The 16555-nt window shown below is 57.2% G+C and overlaps 1 long non-coding RNA gene across 1 annotated transcript; it reads right to left on the bottom strand.

Annotated features, from left to right (window-relative positions):
* Window positions 1-1620: 1620 nt before the first annotated feature.
* Window positions 1621-16265, bottom strand: LOC308190985. Its single transcript, XR_013947606.1, has 3 exons — window positions 15142-16265; window positions 13974-14257; window positions 1621-3056 (listed from the first exon to the last, which is right to left on the bottom strand). It is a non-coding gene; the product is annotated as an uncharacterized lncRNA (long non-coding RNA).
* Between the last annotated feature and the right edge of the window lie 290 nt (window positions 16266-16555).

The following is a 16555-nucleotide window of genomic DNA, read 5'->3' as shown; positions in this document are numbered from 1 at the left end:
TATACTTATATATAATGCTTTTAAATTTAGTTTAATTTTAAAATGTTTTAAAGTATTCTAAAACAAGTTCATTACAGCAGGTTTTTTTCATTTCTGTAATGGCTTTATATTTAGATCTAATTTGTAGATGAAATTTGTAGATGAAACTTCTAGCACAGCATCCAAAAGTTATCTGATATTTTCATAGTGTATCTGGAAAATTATATGTTTCTATCGTTACTTTTTAAATTACACTTTTTTTGGCAACTAATGTATTAATCCTGTATATGCTATCAAAGAGCTATAGTTTCTAGAGAGTTAAAACTTGAAAATTAATAAATCTATTCATGAATGAAGTTTCTGGAATTCTCATCAAGGTTACTTTCTGTGTAATAAATAGTAAAAATCAGTAATACAAAGTTGAAATATAAGATTAAAAAATAATAATAAAATCTAAAGAAGGCTACATCCTTCAGGTAAGCAGTTATCAAAGAACTGTTGAAAAAAGAGTCTTAATGACCTGAGAAATGTTCATACCATGAAGATATTTTGTTTCTGTTGTGGTTTAACCTGGCCGGCAGCTAAACACCACACAGCCATTCTCTTACCCTCCCCCCTCCCTCTCTGGGATGGGGGAGAGAAATGGGAAAGTGAAGCCTGTGAGTTGAGATAAAGACAGTTTATTAAGACAGGAAAATAATAATAACAATAATAATAATAATGATAATAGTATTACTACTAATAATGTGTACGAAACAAGTGATGCACAATGCAATTGCTCACCACCCGCTGACCGATGCCCAGCCTATCCCCGAGCAGCCAGCCCCCCACCCCGGCCAGCCACCTCTATACATTGTTTAGCATGATGTCAGATGGTATGGAATACCCCTTTGGCCAGTTTGGGTCAGCTGTCCTATGGGTCTGTCCCCTCCCAGCTCCTGTGGCACCCCTAGCCTGCCCGCTGGCAGGACAGAGTGAGGAGCTGAAAAGTCCTTGGCTTGGTGTAAGCACTGCTCTGCAACAACTAAAACATCAGTGTGTTATCAACACACTTTTCATCCTAATCCAAAACATAGCACCCTACCAGCTATGAGGAGGAAAATTAACTCTATCCTAGCTGAAACCAGGGCAGCTGTTTTCTGGCAGGTCATGGGAAGAAGATTGGCTGGCTTGGGGGAGTTTATGTACACAGGGCTTTTAGGCTGCAGCCAAAGTGCTCTTCTAGATCTGGAGGTTTGAAGATGCAGTCTCCAAGCTCAAAGCCAACCACATATCAGTCTGGCGCAACTGATTTTTGTGTTCCTTGCACTAGCCGTTCCTTCACCTCCTCTTCAGATACAAGGACACGCGTCTCTTTCACGCTCCTTTATTAGTAAAGAAGCCAGGATAGATTAAAGCCTCTTTCTTCAAGTCAGTAAGATACCTGTCTTCGGTTTCAGTGAGAATTCAGGCCCTAGCAACTGAAGTTCCTTCTAGATAGTGTTTCTTCTGTATAGGATAATTTCATTTCCCTTTTGAAGACTTACAAGGATGTGGTAACAAAAGCAAAGGCATAAAACAGTACCTGAGGCATAGGCTACTTTTCAGCCTGCAGCAGACTATAGGTATGCTATTATCATTTCAGATAAATATGATCTACGTAATGTGAAGGGTTCCAGCATGCTTACAGTCTGCCAAGGGCCAGAAAATGGGACCTTCATTTCTTCCCTATGAAGAAAGGCTGAGAGACCTGGGACTGTTCAGCCAGGAGAAAAGAAGACTGAGAGGGGACCTCATCCATGTTTATAAATACCTGAGGTGTGGGAGACAGAGGGATTTGGCCAACCTCTTTTCAGTGGTTTGTGGGGACAGGACAAGGGGTGACAGCCACAAAATGGAGCACAGGAAGTTCCGCACCAACATGCAAAAGAACTTCTCCACGGTGAGGGTGACAGAGCACTGGAAAAGGCTGCCCAGGGAGGTTGTGGAGTCTCCTTCTCTGGAGATATTCAAGGCCCATCTGGACACGTACCTGGAGAACCTGCTCTAAGGAACCTGCTTTGGCAGGGGGATTGGAGCCAATGATCTTTTGAGGTCCCTTTTAACCCCTACAATTCTGTAATTCATGTTAAGACTGTATGGAAAACAAGAACAACAACAACAGAGAAGGAACTTTTCCTTCACCTAAATTTTATTATTATTTAGCAACTCCTTCAGGTGTACACAAGGAATGTTGCCCCCTCCGCCCCCCCAAAAAAGAATAAAATAAGAACAAAGACAGCATGGCATAGAGGTATAATTAAAGTTCACACCAGAAGACATTCTTCTCACTGAAATACAGTTAGGCCCACAAAGTGCCAAAAAACCTGCCAAAAAGTAATGTATTTACAAGTTAATTTTTACATGTTGGAATTATTTAGTTGACTGATCTTGCACTCAGGGCTTGATCTATCTGGAGGGGAACATGTAATAGCGTGCAAGGTTACGTGGTTGTTTGCCTGACAACACGACTTAAAAATTTTGAACAGTTGGTACAGAAGCGAAATACAGAAGAGAACACTATCCCCAAGGGAAACGCAGAAAACTACCTTGCTTCTCAGGTTTAAAAAGCTATCCCTTAACAGATGTAAGCATCTGTTCACGTGTAAAAAAAGGTGTAATCAGCTGTTTGAGTACAATTCTTATGTATACGTGAATGTTTTCCTCTCCAATTTCCAACTTGGAGCGCAACATTTTTCATCATACTCTTAGATCAGGATTCTGATTCTAACACTGGTTGCTAGTGCAAATTTCCAGAGAAGAGAGAAGCACACCAGTCCTCATTGCTTTGAACGGGATGGAGATAAGAAACAAATGTAAACGAAGAAAATAAACCTGTATGAAGTCTTCAAATAATTGTCATTGTCCAAAAGCTTTAAATTGGTTGAATCCTTGAAAGTTAATTAAGGCAAACTCAGGTTGCGTCACTGAATTTGATGGAGTAAGATAGACTTGCACCTTTGCAGAGCCTCAGTCAACATTTAAATTGGCACTGCCTCTAACGTCGCAAGAACGAGGAGTATAAAAATGTACTTTTCTCTTCTCAGCTATTGGCAGAGCTAGAGGGAAACAGAAAAGTTGTTAAAATTAAAAACTAATTTTTTTTTAGGACATTTCAACGAATATGTAATCTTCAGTCATAAGACAAGAAATGAAAGGAAAGAGAAAAGAGTAAAAGGTACTTGCATGGCCTTAAATAACTTGGTAACAGACAACAACCACAATCTGCAATGATTTATAAGTGCCATACTCCATTCACCCTTGACACAGATTAATGGGATTCCCACATTATGTAAGGGGAGTGCAATCCCTCTAAAATGGCAGAGTCTGGCCTACACGACTGAGTACTGAAAAACTTAAAACTAGGCAGCACTGAACTCAACGAAGGAAGGAGGATGAGTCCTTCTGGACGTTCAAGTAACAGAACGGAAACTCAGATTTTAGCTCTAAGCAACTATTTTCCGAGACAGGCTGGAGCTGACTCCTTTAAGCAGGGGACAATTTCAGAACCCTCAAAGGTAAAGGAATGGTAGAGTGCTCATCTGAATAATCTTCCTAGCAGAAAAAGTTGGGGACCAGAGCTCTGGGGACCAGAGCTCTGGGGACCAGAGCTCTGGGGACCAGAGCTCTGGGGACCAGAGCTCTGGGGACCAGAGCTCTGGGGACCAGAGCTCTGGGGACCAGAGCTCTGGGGACCAGAGCTCTGGGGACCAGAGCTCTGGGGACCAGAGCTCTGGGGACCAGAGCTCTGGGGACCAGAGCTCTGGGGACCAGAGCTCTGGGGACCAGAGCTCTGGGGACCAGAGCTCTGGGGACCAGAGCTCTGGGGACCAGAGCTCTGGGGACCAGAGCTCTGGGGACCAGAGCTCTGGGGACCAGAGCTCTGGGGACCAGAGCTCTGGGGACCAGAGCTCTGGGGACCAGAGCTCTGGGGACCAGAGCTCTGGGGACCAGAGCTCTGGGGACCAGAGCTCTGGGGACCAGAGCTCTGGGGACCAGAGCTCTGGGGACCAGAGCTCTGGGGACCAGAGCTCTGGGGACCAGAGCTCTGGGGACCAGAGCTCTGGGGACCAGAGCTCTGGGGACCAGAGCTCTGGGGACCACAGCTCTGGGGACCAGAGCTCTGGGGACCAGAGCTCTGGGGACCACAGCTCTGGGGACCAGAGCTCTGGGGACCAGAGCTCTGGGGACCAGAGCTCTGGGGACCACAGCTCTGGGGACCAGAGCTCTGGGGACCACAGCTCTGGGGACCAGAGCTCTGGGGACCACAGCTCTGGGGACCAGAGCTCTGGGGACCACAGCTCTGGGGACCAGAGCTCTGGGGACCACAGCTCTGGGGACCACAGCTCTGGGGACCACAGCTCTGGGGACCACAGCTCTGGGGACCACAGCTCTGGGGACCACAGCTCTGGGGACCACAGCTCTGGGGACCACAGCTCTGGGGACCACAGCTCTGGGGACCAGAGCTCTGGGGACCACAGCTCTGGGGACCACAGCTCTGGGGACCACAGCTCTGGGGACCACAGCTCTGGGGACCAGAGCTCTGGGGACCACAGCTCTGGGGACCACAGCTCTGGGGACCAGAGCTCTGGGGACCACAGCTCTGGGGACCAGAGCTCTGGGGACCACAGCTCTGGGGACCACAGCTCTGGGGACCACAGCTCTGGGGACCACAGCTCTGGGGACCACAGCTCTGGGGACCACAGCTCTGGGGACCACAGCTCTGGGGACCACAGCTCTGGGGACCACAGCTCTGGGGACCACAGCTCTGGGGACCACAGCTCTGGGGACCACAGCTCTGGGGACCACAGCTCTGGGGACCACAGCTCTGGGGACCACAGCTCTGGGGACCACAGCTCTGGGGACCACAGCTCTGGGGACCACAGCTCTGGGGACCACAGCTCTGGGGACCACAGCTCTGGGGACCACAGCTCTGGGGACCACAGCTCTGGGGACCACAGCTCTGGGGACCACAGCTCTGGGGACCACAGCTCTGGGGACCACAGCTCTGGGGACCACAGCTCTGGGGACCACAGCTCTGGGGACCACAGCTCTGGGGACCAGACCACAGCTCTGGGGACCACAGCTCTGGGGACCACAGCTCTGGGGACCACAGCTCTGGGGACCACAGCTCTGGGGACCACAGCTCTGGGGACCACAGCTCTGGGGACCACAGCTCTGGGGACCACAGCTCTGGGGACCACAGCTCTGGGGACCACAGCTCTGGGGACCACAGCTCTGGGGACCACAGCTCTGGGGACCACAGCTCTGGGGACCACAGCTCTGGGGACCACAGCTCTGGGGACCACAGCTCTGGGGACCACAGCTCTGGGGACCACAGCTCTGGGGACCACAGCTCTGGGGACCACAGCTCTGGGGACCACAGCTCTGGGGACCACAGCTCTGGGGACCACAGCTCTGGGGACCACAGCTCTGGGGACCACAGCTCTGGGGACCACAGCTCTGGGACCACAGCTCTGGGGACCACAGCTCTGGGGACCACAGCTCTGGGGACCACAGCTCTGGGGACCACAGCTCTGGGGACCACAGCTCTGGGGACCACAGCTCTGGGGACCACAGCTCTGGGGACCACAGCTCTGGGGACCACAGCTCTGGGGACCACAGCTCTGGGGACCACAGCTCTGGGGACCACAGCTCTGGGGGACCACAGCTCTGGGGACCACAGCTCTGGGGACCACAGCTCTGGGGACCACAGCTCTGGGGACCACAGCTCTGGGGACCACAGCTCTGGGGACCACAGCTCTGGGGGACCACAGCTCTGGGGACCACAGCTCTGGGGACCACAGCTCTGGGGACCACAGCTCTGGGGACCACAGCTCTGGGGACCACAGCTCTGGGGACCACAGCTCTGGGGACCACAGCTCTGGGGACCACAGCTCTGGGACCACAGCTCTGGGGACCACAGCTCTGGGGACCACAGCTCTGGGGACCACAGCTCTGGGGACCACAGCTCTGGGACCACAGCTCTGGGGACCACAGCTCTGGGGACCACAGCTCTGGGGACCACAGCTCTGGGGACCACAGCTCTGGGGACCACAGCTCTGGGGACCACAGCTCTGGGGACCACAGCTCTGGGGACCACAGCTCTGGGGACCACAGCTCTGGGGACCACAGCTCTGGGGACCACAGCTCTGGGGACCACAGCTCTGGGGACCACAGCTCTGGGACCACAGCTCTGGGGACCACAGCTCTGGGGACCACAGCTCTGGGGACCACAGCTCTGGGGACCACAGCTCTGGGGACCACAGCTCTGGGGACCACAGCTCTGGGGACCACAGCTCTGGGGACCACAGCTCTGGGGACCACAGCTCTGGGGACCACAGCTCTGGGGACCACAGCTCTGGGGACCACAGCTCTGGGGACCACAGCTCTGGGGACCACAGCTCTGGGGACCCACAGCTCTGGGGACCACAGCTCTGGGACCACAGCTCTGGGGACCACAGCTCTGGGGACCACAGCTCTGGGGACCACAGCTCTGGGGACCACAGCTCTGGGGACCACAGCTCTGGGGACCACAGCTCTGGGGACCACAGCTCTGGGGACCACAGCTCTGGGGACCACAGCTCTGGGGACCACAGCTCTGGGGACCACAGCTCTGGGGACCACAGCTCTGGGGACCACAGCTCTGGGGACCACAGCTCTGGGGACCACAGCTCTGGGGACCACAGCTCTGGGGACCACAGCTCTGGGGACCACAGCTCTGGGGACCACAGCTCTGGGGACCACAGCTCTGGGGACCACAGCTCTGGGGACCACAGCTCTGGGGACCACAGCTCTGGGACCACAGCTCTGGGGACCACAGCTCTGGGGACCACAGCTCTGGGGACCACAGCTCTGGGGACCACAGCTCTGGGGACCACAGCTCTGGGGACCACAGCTCTGGGGACCACAGCTCTGGGGACCACAGCTCTGGGGACCACAGCTCTGGGGACCACAGCTCTGGGGACCACAGCTCTGGGGACCACAGCTCTGGGGACCACAGCTCTGGGGACCACAGCTCTGGGGACCACAGCTCTGGGGACCACAGCTCTGGGGACCACAGCTCTGGGGACCACAGCTCTGGGGACCACAGCTCTGGGGACCACAGCTCTGGGGACCACAGCTCTGGGGACCACAGCTCTGGGGACCACAGCTCTGGGGACCACAGCTCTGGGGACCACAGCTCTGGGGACCACAGCTCTGGGGACCACAGCTCTGGGGACCACAGCTCTGGGGACCACAGCTCTGGGGACCACAGCTCTGGGGACCACAGCTCTGGGGACCACAGCTCTGGGGACCACAGCTCTGGGGACCACAGCTCTGGGGACCACAGCTCTGGGGACCACAGCTCTGGGGACCACAGCTCTGGGGACCACAGCTCTGGGGACCACAGCTCTGGGGACCACAGCTCTGGGGACCACAGCTCTGGGGGACCACAGCTCTGGGACCACAGCTCTGGGGACCACAGCTCTGGGGACCACAGCTCTGGGGACCACAGCTCTGGGGACCACAGCTCTGGGGACCACAGCTCTGGGACCACAGCTCTGGGGACCACAGCTCTGGGGACCACAGCTCTGGGGACCACAGCTCTGGGGACCACAGCTCTGGGGACCACAGCTCTGGGGACCACAGCTCTGGGGACCACAGCTCTGGGGACCACAGCTCTGGGGACCACAGCTCTGGGGACCACAGCTCTGGGGACCACAGCTCTGGGGACCACAGCTCTGGGGACCACAGCTCTGGGGACCACAGCTCTGGGGACCACAGCTCTGGGGACCACAGCTCTGGGGACCACAGCTCTGGGGACCACAGCTCTGGGGACCACAGCTCTGGGGACCACAGCTCTGGGGACCACAGCTCTGGGGACCACAGCTCTGGGGACCACAGCTCTGGGGACCACAGCTCTGGGGACCACAGCTCTGGGGACCACAGCTCTGGGGACCACAGCTCTGGGGACCACAGCTCTGGGGACCACAGCTCTGGGGACCACAGCTCTGGGGACCACAGCTCTGGGGACCACAGCTCTGGGACCACAGCTCTGGGGACCACAGCTCTGGGGACCACAGCTCTGGGGACCACAGCTCTGGGGACCACAGCTCTGGGGACCACAGCTCTGGGGACCACAGCTCTGGGGACCACAGCTCTGGGGACCACAGCTCTGGGGACCACAGCTCTGGGGACCACAGCTCTGGGGACCACAGCTCTGGGGACCACAGCTCTGGGGACCACAGCTCTGGGGACCACAGCTCTGGGGACCACAGCTCTGGGGACCCACAGCTCTGGGGACCACAGCTCTGGGGACCACAGCTCTGGGGACCACAGCTCTGGGGACCACAGCTCTGGGGACCACAGCTCTGGGGACCACAGCTCTGGGGACCACAGCTCTGGGGACCACAGCTCTGGGGACCACAGCTCTGGGGACCACAGCTCTGGGGACCACAGCTCTGGGGACCACAGCTCTGGGGACCACAGCTCTGGGGACCACAGCTCTGGGGACCACAGCTCTGGGGACCACAGCTCTGGGGACCACAGCTCTGGGGACCACAGCTCTGGGGACCACAGCTCTGGGGACCACAGCTCTGGGGACCACAGCTCTGGGGACCACAGCTCTGGGGACCACAGCTCTGGGGACCACAGCTCTGGGGACCACAGCTCTGGGGACCACAGCTCTGGGGACCACAGCTCTGGGGACCACAGCTCTGGGGACCACAGCTCTGGGGACCACAGCTCTGGGGACCACAGCTCTGGGGACCACAGCTCTGGGGACCACAGCTCTGGGGACCACAGCTCTGGGGACCACAGCTCTGGGGACCACAGCTCTGGGGACCACAGCTCTGGGGACCACAGCTCTGGGGACCACAGCTCTGGGGACCACAGCTCTGGGGACCACAGCTCTGGGGACCACAGCTCTGGGGACCACAGCTCTGGGGACCACAGCTCTGGGGACCACAGCTCTGGGGACCACAGCTCTGGGGACCACAGCTCTGGGGACCACAGCTCTGGGGACCACAGCTCTGGGGACCACAGCTCTGGGGACCACAGCTCTGGGGACCACAGCTCTGGGGACCACAGCTCTGGGGACCACAGCTCTGGGGACCACAGCTCTGGGGACCACAGCTCTGGGGACCACAGCTCTGGGACCACAGCTCTGGGGACCACAGCTCTGGGGACCACAGCTCTGGGGACCACAGCTCTGGGGACCACAGCTCTGGGGACCACAGCTCTGGGGACCACAGCTCTGGGGACCACAGCTCTGGGGACCACAGCTCTGGGGACCACAGCTCTGGGGACCACAGCTCTGGGGACCACAGCTCTGGGGACCACAGCTCTGGGGACCACAGCTCTGGGGACCACAGCTCTGGGGACCACAGCTCTGGGGACCACAGCTCTGGGGACCACAGCTCTGGGGACCACAGCTCTGGGGACCACAGCTCTGGGGACCACAGCTCTGGGGACCACAGCTCTGGGGACCACAGCTCTGGGGACCACAGCTCTGGGGACCACAGCTCTGGGGACCACAGCTCTGGGGACCACAGCTCTGGGGACCACAGCTCTGGGGACCACAGCTCTGGGGACCACAGCTCTGGGGACCACAGCTCTGGGGACCACAGCTCTGGGGACCACAGCTCTGGGGACCACAGCTCTGGGGACCACAGCTCTGGGGACCACAGCTCTGGGGACCACAGCTCTGGGGACCACAGCTCTGGGGACCACAGCTCTGGGGACCACAGCTCTGGGGACCACAGCTCTGGGGACCACAGCTCTGGGGACCACAGCTCTGGGGACCACAGCTCTGGGGACCACAGCTCTGGGGACCACAGCTCTGGGGACCACAGCTCTGGGGACCACAGCTCTGGGGACCACAGCTCTGGGGACCACAGCTCTGGGGACCACAGCTCTGGGGACCACAGCTCTGGGGACCACAGCTCTGGGGACCACAGCTCTGGGGACCACAGCTCTGGGGACCACAGCTCTGGGGACCACAGCTCTGGGGACCACAGCTCTGGGGACCACAGCTCTGGGGACCACAGCTCTGGGGACCACAGCTCTGGGGACCACAGCTCTGGGGACCACAGCTCTGGGGACCACAGCTCTGGGGACCACAGCTCTGGGGACCACAGCTCTGGGGACCACAGCTCTGGGGACCACAGCTCTGGGGACCACAGCTCTGGGGACCACAGCTCTGGGGACCACAGCTCTGGGGACCACAGCTCTGGGGACCACAGCTCTGGGGACCACAGCTCTGGGGACCACAGCTCTGGGGACCACAGCTCTGGGGACCACAGCTCTGGGGACCACAGCTCTGGGGACCACAGCTCTGGGGACCACAGCTCTGGGGACCACAGCTCTGGGGACCACAGCTCTGGGGACCACAGCTCTGGGGACCACAGCTCTGGGGACCACAGCTCTGGGGACCACAGCTCTGGGGACCACAGCTCTGGGGACCACAGCTCTGGGGACCACAGCTCTGGGGACCACAGCTCTGGGGACCACAGCTCTGGGGACCACAGCTCTGGGGACCACAGCTCTGGGGACCACAGCTCTGGGGACCACAGCTCTGGGGACCACAGCTCTGGGGACCACAGCTCTGGGGACCACAGCTCTGGGGACCACAGCTCTGGGGACCACAGCTCTGGGGACCACAGCTCTGGGGACCACAGCTCTGGGGACCACAGCTCTGGGGACCACAGCTCTGGGGACCACAGCTCTGGGGACCACAGCTCTGGGGACCACAGCTCTGGGGACCACAGCTCTGGGGACCACAGCTCTGGGGACCACAGCTCTGGGGACCACAGCTCTGGGGACCACAGCTCTGGGGACCACAGCTCTGGGGACCACAGCTCTGGGGACCACAGCTCTGGGGACCACAGCTCTGGGGACCACAGCTCTGGGGACCACAGCTCTGGGGACCACAGCTCTGGGGACCACAGCTCTGGGGACCACAGCTCTGGGGACCACAGCTCTGGGGACCACAGCTCTGGGGACCACAGCTCTGGGGACCACAGCTCTGGGGACCACAGCTCTGGGGACCACAGCTCTGGGGACCACAGCTCTGGGGACCACAGCTCTGGGGACCACAGCTCTGGGGACCACAGCTCTGGGGACCACAGCTCTGGGGACCACAGCTCTGGGGACCACAGCTCTGGGGACCACAGCTCTGGGGACCACAGCTCTGGGGACCACAGCTCTGGGGACCACAGCTCTGGGGACCACAGCTCTGGGGACCACAGCTCTGGGGACCACAGCTCTGGGGACCACAGCTCTGGGGACCACAGCTCTGGGGACCACAGCTCTGGGGACCACAGCTCTGGGGACCACAGCTCTGGGGACCACAGCTCTGGGGACCACAGCTCTGGGGACCACAGCTCTGGGGACCACAGCTCTGGGGACCACAGCTCTGGGGACCACAGCTCTGGGGACCACAGCTCTGGGGACCACAGCTCTGGGGACCACAGCTCTGGGGACCACAGCTCTGGGGACCACAGCTCTGGGGACCACAGCTCTGGGGACCACAGCTCTGGGGACCACAGCTCTGGGGACCACAGCTCTGGGGACCACAGCTCTGGGGACCACAGCTCTGGGGACCACAGCTCTGGGGACCACAGCTCTGGGGACCACAGCTCTGGGGACCACAGCTCTGGGGACCACAGCTCTGGGGACCACAGCTCTGGGGACCACAGCTCTGGGGACCACAGCTCTGGGGACCACAGCTCTGGGGACCACAGCTCTGGGGACCACAGCTCTGGGGACCACAGCTCTGGGGACCACAGCTCTGGGGACCACAGCTCTGGGGACCACAGCTCTGGGGACCACAGCTCTGGGGACCACAGCTCTGGGGACCACAGCTCTGGGGACCACAGCTCTGGGGACCACAGCTCTGGGGACCACAGCTCTGGGGACCACAGCTCTGGGGACCACAGCTCTGGGGACCACAGCTCTGGGGACCACAGCTCTGGGGACCACAGCTCTGGGGACCACAGCTCTGGGGACCACAGCTCTGGGGACCACAGCTCTGGGGACCACAGCTCTGGGGACCACAGCTCTGGGGACCACAGCTCTGGGGACCACAGCTCTGGGGACCACAGCTCTGGGGACCACAGCTCTGGGGACCACAGCTCTGGGGACCACAGCTCTGGGGACCACAGCTCTGGGGACCACAGCTCTGGGGACCACAGCTCTGGGGACCACAGCTCTGGGGACCACAGCTCTGGGGACCACAGCTCTGGGGACCACAGCTCTGGGGACCACAGCTCTGGGGACCACAGCTCTGGGGACCACAGCTCTGGGGACCACAGCTCTGGGGACCACAGCTCTGGGGACCACAGCTCTGGGGACCACAGCTCTGGGGACCACAGCTCTGGGGACCACAGCTCTGGGGACCACAGCTCTGGGGACCACAGCTCTGGGGACCACAGCTCTGGGGACCACAGCTCTGGGGACCACAGCTCTGGGGACCACAGCTCTGGGGACCACAGCTCTGGGGACCACAGCTCTGGGGACCACAGCTCTGGGGACCACAGCTCTGGGGACCACAGCTCTGGGGACCACAGCTCTGGGGACCACAGCTCTGGGGACCACAGCTCTGGGGACCACAGCTCTGGGGACCACAGCTCTGGGGACCACAGCTCTGGGGACCACAGCTCTGGGGACCACAGCTCTGGGGACCACAGCTCTGGGGACCACAGCTCTGGGGACCACAGCTCTGGGGACCACAGCTCTGGGGACCACAGCTCTGGGGACCACAGCTCTGGGGACCACAGCTCTGGGGACCACAGCTCTGGGGACCACAGCTCTGGGGACCACAGCTCTGGGGACCACAGCTCTGGGGACCACAGCTCTGGGGACCACAGCTCTGGGGACCACAGCTCTGGGGACCACAGCTCTGGGGACCACAGCTCTGGGGACCACAGCTCTGGGGACCACAGCTCTGGGGACCACAGCTCTGGGGACCACAGCTCTGGGGACCACAGCTCTGGGGACCACAGCTCTGGGGACCACAGCTCTGGGGACCACAGCTCTGGGGACCACAGCTCTGGGGACCACAGCTCTGGGGACCACAGCTCTGGGGACCACAGCTCTGGGGACCACAGCTCTGGGGACCACAGCTCTGGGGACCACAGCTCTGGGGACCACAGCTCTGGGGACCACAGCTCTGGGGACCACAGCTCTGGGGACCACAGCTCTGGGGACCACAGCTCTGGGGACCACAGCTCTGGGGACCACAGCTCTGGGGACCACAGCTCTGGGGACCACAGCTCTGGGGACCACAGCTCTGGGGACCACAGCTCTGGGGACCACAGCTCTGGGGACCACAGCTCTGGGGACCACAGCTCTGGGGACCACAGCTCTGGGGACCACAGCTCTGGGGACCACAGCTCTGGGGACCACAGCTCTGGGGACCACAGCTCTGGGGACCACAGCTCTGGGGACCACAGCTCTGGGGACCACAGCTCTGGGGACCACAGCTCTGGGGACCACAGCTCTGGGGACCACAGCTCTGGGGACCACAGCTCTGGGGACCACAGCTCTGGGGACCACAGCTCTGGGGACCACAGCTCTGGGGACCACAGCTCTGGGGACCACAGCTCTGGGGACCACAGCTCTGGGGACCACAGCTCTGGGGACCACAGCTCTGGGGACCACAGCTCTGGGGACCACAGCTCTGGGGACCACAGCTCTGGGGACCACAGCTCTGGGGACCACAGCTCTGGGGACCACAGCTCTGGGGACCACAGCTCTGGGGACCACAGCTCTGGGGACCACAGCTCTGGGGACCACAGCTCTGGGGACCACAGCTCTGGGGACCACAGCTCTGGGGACCACAGCTCTGGGGACCACAGCTCTGGGGACCACAGCTCTGGGGACCACAGCTCTGGGGACCACAGCTCTGGGGACCAGGTTCCACCCACCTTAAGTTGGAGTTGGAAGTTTCTCATAGAATTCCTTTTCCCAAATTATTTTTTCTTGCTACTCACACCCATGCCTCTAGTGTCGAGATTTTTTTTCCATCGTGTTTTCTCATATGCTCTCCGTGGTCACTTACGTAGGTATGGTGATTGTAGGTACGAATGTGTGTAGTTTCCACAGTGTACGACCACAGGGTGGCACAGGCTGTGTATGCGCTCTCTTGTCTTCCTCGCACAGAAGTGGGCTTACCCCCAATAGCTGAGATACTGCTTTGTACAGGTGGGGAGGAAGGTAAGTTCTCTTTTTGTTGGTCCGTCTCTTTAGAATGTTTCTGCACAGCCGAGATGCAGACCTGTAGGGAAGAGGAAAGACTGTCTTTGTACTGCCAGACTTGTTTAGCCAGCTCATCCACTGTGGGTTCCTCATGGTCTCATGGTCTTTCCAGTGGAGGTGCGCCCTGCTCTAGATACCTGCGCATGTCCTCCCACTCTCCCTGCCACGCATAACTATCCTGCCTCAGCACGGATCTCTGGATGACACTCTGAAGTATTTGTTTAACCTTAAACAAAACCTTAAGTGCATTCAGGAGACATACTTATAAGAACACGCTGCTCTGAGCATTTCAAGTATAGTCGAAGTTTTGGAAAGCTACCGTAACTCACCTGGAGGAGAAGGGAGAGTGAACACGTGGGAAAACTTATCTTCCCCTGACCCTACCTCAGAAGCTATTAACAATTACACCTTTCACGCTTTTTCTTCAGGGAGCCAGTCTATGGAGGAGTTGGGGGAGATGGCCAACAATAACTTCTTTCTTTAAAAAAATTTATCTCCTTGAAACTATAACTTCTAGTAATTTAAAGGCTTTTGACTAGCATATTGTGAATACAGCATTTCTTTTATGAACAGCACATTCTCACAATTGCCACTTAGCAAAAGTAATGATAATGCCACCAGTATCTACCCAAATCTGTTTCTACTTACCACAAGGCAAAATTTGCATTCACAGTAAGGCACCTTTTTCACACAGCTTGTTGTTCAAACACAGACTTAAGAACATTCTTCAAAGCCAGGCTTACCTGTATGCACTTAAGCTTCTGTGTTTTTTTTTTTCTTCTTCTTCTCCTGCTAGGAAGGAAGCTTTGAATCCATGCAAGTAATTTCGCTGAAAACAGACAAGGTGAAGGAAGTACTCAAACTCCTTGACATTAAACAACTGTAGAACTCAGGAACACTTACCTGCCAGCTTCTGAACTTGAGTCACTTCCTAACTACTTCACAGTGAAGTAGTACCACCATGGTTTTACTGTCCTGAGAAGGCACCACCAACGTAACTAGCTCATAGAGTCTCTAAAACTATTTCACAGAGACGGTAAAAAACATGAAGAAAAAGCAGCCTACTGGGGAACACTGAGTCCATTTCACTCTGGTAGAAAAGCACCCCAGATAACCTGAGCCTCAAACTCCCCTGGTGAGGCAATTCCCCACAACTCCTCATGCTTCCTATATAGCAAAGGTCAAATGATCCACATCTGGCAGATTTCACCTAACAAGGGTGGAGCCAAGAGACCTTGTGGAATAGGCTCATCTACCTGGCTTCAATGTTTTAAGGTCAATTGCTCCTTATCACTGATAGAAGTAACCTGACAAGAGGTTTAGTGGTTAGAATTGACCTAATGAATTAACTGCAAAAGGTGCATAAGGGTCATATTTCTGTTAGTCATTCTGTGATGAAAATTAGTACAGAGCCTGTTAAAAAAATTAATACATAAAAATAAAGAAATAAATAAAGAAAAAAGAAAATGACCTTAAGGGAAAAATTGCTATCATAGATCTTCATCTGTCTAGTCATGACAGATAAAGAATATAGCAATCAGAATTACTTTTCTTGACATTAATGTTTTTTAAATTTGCTTTTCTGAGATCTCTTCTTTATGCAGGACTTTTCAAAATCTAGCCCCATGACCTCTGACTATAGTATTTACTTTGGCTGCATATAAACTCTCACGTATAAATGGCAGGATCCGGATCCTCACTCACTATTCAGGTCAAGGACTGGGCTGAAAGTTTTGGCTTTAAGTTGGTTACGTGAATACATTGCTGTTGTTGTGGTTTAACTCGGCAGGCAGCTAAGCACCACACAGCCGTTTGCTCACCCTCCCCCCTCCCTCTCTGGGATGGGGGAGAGAAACGGGAAAACGAAGCCTGTGCGTTGAGACAGAGACAGTTTATTAAGACAGGAAAAAATACTAATGCTAATGATAATAGTACTACTACTACTACTGTGTACGAAACAAGTGATGCACAATGCAATTGCCCACCACCCGCTGACCGATGCCCAGCCTATCCCCGAGCAGACGCCCCCCCCCTCCCCCGGCCAGCCACCCCTATATATTGTTTAGCATGATGTCAGATGGTATGGAATACCCCTTTGGCCAGTTTGGGTCAGCTGTCCTGGGTCTGTCTCCTCCCAGCTCCTGCGGCACCCCTAGCCTGCCCGCTGGCAGGACAGAGGGAGAAGCTGAAAAGTCCTTGGCTTGGTGTAAGCACTGCTCTGCAACAATTAAAACATCAGCATGTTATCAGCGCTCTTCTCATCCTAATCCAAAACATAGCACCCTACCAGCTACTAGGAGGAAAATTAACTCTGTCC

The sequence above is a fragment of the Anser brachyrhynchus genome (genome assembly GCF_964034855.1).
Source record: "Anser brachyrhynchus genome assembly, chromosome: 2".
NCBI lineage: Eukaryota > Metazoa > Chordata > Aves > Anseriformes > Anatidae > Anser > Anser brachyrhynchus.
The sequence above is the reverse complement of the archived record's forward strand: the minus strand, read 5'-3'. Positions and strand labels throughout refer to the sequence as shown.